The sequence below is a fragment of the Loxodonta africana genome, chromosome 2 (assembly GCF_030014295.1).
Source record: "Loxodonta africana isolate mLoxAfr1 chromosome 2, mLoxAfr1.hap2, whole genome shotgun sequence".
Lineage (NCBI taxonomy): Eukaryota > Metazoa > Chordata > Mammalia > Proboscidea > Elephantidae > Loxodonta > Loxodonta africana.
Genome location: NC_087343.1, coordinates 61,812,115 through 61,817,176, shown reverse-complemented (window position 1 = coordinate 61,817,176; position 5,062 = coordinate 61,812,115). Strand labels below are relative to the sequence as shown.

The following is a 5,062-nucleotide window of genomic DNA, read 5'->3' as shown; positions in this document are numbered from 1 at the left end:
AATGCTTACCGTAAGGATCTCTGGTTGTGCAGTAGTTAAGCGTTTGGCTACTAACTAAAAGATCCGTAGTTTAAGCCCACCAGCTGCTCTGCTGGAGAAAAATTTGGCAGTCTGCTTCTGTAAAGATTAAAGCCTTGGAAATCCTTTGGGGCAGTTCTGTTCTGTCCTATAGGGTTACTATGAGTAGGAATTGACTCGACAGCGACAGGCAATACCTACCTTGAGGAACTGTGAAAATTTCTAATAATCAATGAACATGAAACAGTTTGTAAACTGTAAAGTTCCAAACCCATTGCCAAGGAGTCGATTCCAACCCATAGCGATGCTATAGGACAGAGAAGAACTGCCCCATAGGGTTTCCAAGGCCATAAATCTATGGAAGCAGACTGCTATATGGAAGCAGACTGCTGCATTAGATTTTCAAGGCTATCAATCTATGGAAGCAGACTTTCTGCCGAGGAGCAGCTGGTGGGTTCTAACTGCCAACCTTTCAGTTAGTAGCCTAGCACTTAACCACTGTGCTGCCAGAGCTCCTATTAAGAGCAAGTGGCCCTGAAATAGGTGATACTTTAATACTGTTTCCATTCACTTACACAGAGGTAAGACAAATGCAGGTCCTTCCATCAGAGCAGGTTTTAACTGTGCTTGGCAGTTTGAGGACAAAGCAACAAGAGTTAAGGAGGGTATGAACAAGAGGGAAACACCACGAAGGGCCCCATCCTGAAAACAAATTTCACTAGTTTGTAGTTGTGTGCTGGTAAAGTATTCCTTGTAGGTGCATCAGTGGTTCAGTGGTAGAATTTTCCCTTTCCATAAGGGAGACCAAGGTTTGATTCCCCAACAATGCACCTCATGTATAGCCATTACCCTTCTGTCAGTGGAGACTTACTTGTTGCTATTATGATAGTGAACAGGTTTAAGTGAAGCCTCCAGACTAAGATGAACTAGAAAGGCCTGGCCATCTACTTTCAAAAATCAGCCAATGAAAACCCTATGGATCAGAAGCATTCAATCTACAACCGATCATGGGATGATGGAGGACTGGGTAACATTTCACTCCATTGTGCATGGGGTAGCCATAAACCAGGGGTTACCTGACTGGCAACTAGCAACGATGGGAGCTTTGGTCTCAGTTGCAAACCTGAAGGAAACAAGTTAGTAAATGTGGATAATTTCATTTACCTGTTGCTGTGGAGTCAATTCCAACTCATGGCAATCCCATGTGGCTATATGAAGGCAGGGTCTCAGTAGGGAGGATTAGATTTGGAACATTTTACTCTGGTGATGGATTCTTGTGATAGGTAGAGAAAAAAAAGGGTAGAAAAAATTAGCTTTGGTTGCGATAAGGGAATGGTTAAGATACTACCAGATTTGGAAGTGGTCTGCCATTTGAGTAAAGTTTTTAAAATGTATGAACTCTCATCTTTTTAAATCAGCACTGAGTACAGCAGATGGCATTCTTGGGTTGTTTCCATTCCTACTTACCATGAACTTAGACCAGGCCTAGTTTTGTGTCTATCCTTTGGAAATCCTAAAAAATAATGTCAGGTCCAGAGTGAGTTTTTATGATGCTATCTTCCCCGAGAACCAGAAAAACATGATTGATCTTGCTCCAATTACAAACCATATTAAGCTAATAAGACCTGGGTCGACTTTGAGTCATTTGCTTATTTTTTAATTATTATTTTTAAATATTTTCATTGAGTTTATTATTATTATTAAATATACTCATTGAATTAGTAATGAGTGGAAGGCTTCTGTAATCTGGGACACAATTACTGAAGTCATTCTTGGTCATGACGAAAGTCGTGCAAATCTCACTGCCTAAGAAGTTCTTCCTTATTTTCTTTTTATTTGGGGTAATGTAAGCTACAGACCTAGGTTCTTGTGTACAGATCCCCTACTTCCCTTTCTTTCAGTTGGGAGGTTTTACTGGAATAGGTAGATGGAAAAAGCTAACACATATAATGGATATTACAAGAAGAGGTAAGAGGTAGATAGAGATAATGTAGAAGATGAAATAAATTTCAGGCATTTTAGGGGTTTCCAGAATAATTATACATGATAGTGGACAGATGATATGAAAGGCAATTCCCATCCACCAAAGAAAGTCAATAATATAAAAAAAAAAAAAAAAAGTCAATAATATAGCAGTCCCTAAACGTATTAGCTTGAGAGTTCAGTATATTGTTACAAACATCTAATAAGAATCCTTATGGAACAATCCAGGGCACTTCAAGAGACAGGAACGTAGCTCCTCCAAATAGGCATGTTACTGATTGAAAATATATACTAATGGAAAAATGTTCACAATCAAGTGCATCACAGAAGGTAGGTAGTGGGAGTTAATTAAAGGACATAATTTTTTAATTAGGTAAAACTTTGTTTGAATGAACTCATACCAAGATTTAATGGTAAGAGAGATCTAACCGTCCTGATGAAGAATCAGCAGGTTACCATTAAATCTTGGTATAAGTTCATTCAAATTAAAGCACATACAAGGAATGCTGTTCTTTGGAAGTGTCCAACAGTTTATTTCAACAAAGTGAAGATATTAGGATAGAATGAGCAATTATCTCACTTCTGAAACTAAGTATTTAAGACTATTGTATGGGATTGAAAGTAGGAATCTGAAAAGGAAAAAAAAAAGTTTCTATTACTTGGAACACTTGAAAGGTCAAGAACTTCAGTTAGTGATGATTAAACTATGCATAGAAAGAACTCTTAAGCCTGACAAGATGAGCAGAGGGAGGTGTTGAATATTTTTGCACAAATAGAAGAGGCTAAAACCTGTGAAGGCCTAGGCAAATGTGGTTGTGGCCTCCATGTGAAGGTACATCAGATCTTCAGTGGTGGGAGTGATAGGAGAGGTAAGGATTATGGTAGAGCAACACTATCTTATGTGGAAGAGGTTGTAGAAGAGGTTGACTTTTATAGTGACAGATTCAACTTAGCAGGTTGAGGGTGGTGTTTTTAGGTGCAATGGAGTCAGCCCCAGACTCACAGAGATCTCATGCTCAATAGAATAAAATGTTGCCTGGTTCTGAGCCAACCTTGTGATTGGTTGGGGACCAAACCATTGTGATTCATAGGGTTTTCATTGGCTGATTTTTGGAAGTAGATCATTAGGGTTTTCATCCTTGTCTGTTTTAGTCTGGAAGCTACACAAAATCTGTTCAGCATCATAGCAGCATGCAAGCTCCACCGGCTGATGGATAGTAGCTGCACGCAATGAGGTGCATTGGCTGGGAATTGAACTCAAGCCTCCTGCATGGAAGGCAAAAATTCTACCACTGAACCACCAATGCCCCTCTGAAGAGTGTTACCGAAACCAAATCAACCCATTGGCATCGAGTATAGAGACACTATAAGACAGAATAGAACTGTCCCATAGGGTTTCCAAGGCTATAAATCTTCATGGAAGCAGACTCCCATGTCTTTCTCCTGCAGAGAGGCTGGTGGGTTCAAACAGCCAGCCTTTCGGTTAGCAACCTAGGATTTAACTACTGTGCCACCAGGGCTCCTTCTGGAAAGTGTTAGGGGCATAGAAATAGGCCTACACAAAGTCATGGCATGTAGACATGGAAGGGTGTTAGACTGATATCATTGATTTAATATCTTAAAGTAAAAATTACATACTAGGAAAGTCAGGAACAAAAGGAGGGGGGTCTACATTGCACTTGATTATGTGCATAAGCCCTACTTACCACTTGTGTTCCTAAGATTCTCTATGAGATGTCACGACTGTAAATCTACAGTAAAAATGTTTTCTGCGGCATGATACAATTGTAATATCTCTTTGAAAATTTGTAACAAAATATACAACAAACAGTCAATAGTGATTACCTTGGGACAGTAGAGATTGAAGTTGGGGTAAGAAAGAAAGTTTGACTTTTTATCTTTGGGTAGAATTTCTACATTTTAAGTATAATTTTATTAAAAACTATTTTGAACTAAAAATACAAATTATGCATCCCATATGATTTCAGGTCTGATGCAATATGCAATAATACAAATCTCCCCAAAATATATGAATATTCATATGCATATTAAAGGGGTAGAGACAATATATCAAAATGCTTTCTAAGAATTATTAGTATGCTATGTTAATGAATAATATGTCAATGGTATACAAGTTGGAACTCACTTGACAGCAACCAACATGTAAATTAACTGTATTTTTCAGTCTTTTTAAAAGTGGAGCTCATTATTATCACAATCAGAAGTTAGTTTTTTAAGTTAGAAAGTTCATTGTCATTTATTCTAATTAGTAACTATTTTAAAATTTTTTCATTGATCATTAAAACTTATTCCATCTTTGAACTTACTTTGAAAGCATAGCAAGAAAGAGAATATTTTGATTCTAGACCAAAGACAGAATGTTCTGTGAAATAAAAGATGGGTTCAAACCATCTCCTTCTTATTATCCTCGTATAGTTGAAAGTTGTTTGGAAATGCCCAGGTTTTTAATTCTATTTTAAGTATTCCATGTACACTTGGTTCTTAGACCTTAAATCCCATGCAAATTCATTCTGCATCAAAACAGCTAGACAGCTAGACACCAGATTTCATTATAGCTTCAAAGGTGGGCATAGTACAAATTCAAGGACACCAGAGAGAATTTTTCCACTGGTTATATAATAAATAAGTATTAAGAGACATTATTTGGTTTTATGATGTAATAGGTTTGATATCTTTACAATTATTTTCTTAAAAGTAAATAACTACACGCATATTTAAATAAACTTGACTCTATCTTATTAAAAAGAACTCAATATTTGATATCATGTTAATAAACAAAATTTGTTCCTCACTGATTTTAACCAAGTCCCCTTCTTTCTTCCCTAATTTCACCCAATGTTGCTGATACGTCTGCTGAGGAGAAGGAAGCGTCAAGGTTAAGAATGTTTTCAAATGGACCTCTTGTTGCTCTGATTACAGAGAAGAGAGTACAACTGGCTAAAGCCTTGAGAATGTTTCCAGCAACCCAAATGCTTCCTCAAAGGTGTGGTTTAATTCTTCTTAATTGCTTTGTCTCTGCATACCTAAAAAAACTAGGGAA

General features: G+C 37.4%; 1 non-coding gene across 1 annotated transcript; it reads right to left on the bottom strand.

The window, feature by feature from the left end:
• Positions 1-3,237: 3,237 nt before the first annotated feature.
• TRNAG-UCC (transfer RNA glycine (anticodon UCC)) lies at positions 3,238-3,308 on the bottom strand. Its single transcript has one exon. It is a non-coding gene; the product is annotated as a tRNA-Gly (tRNA).
• Positions 3,309-5,062: the final 1,754 nt, after the last annotated feature.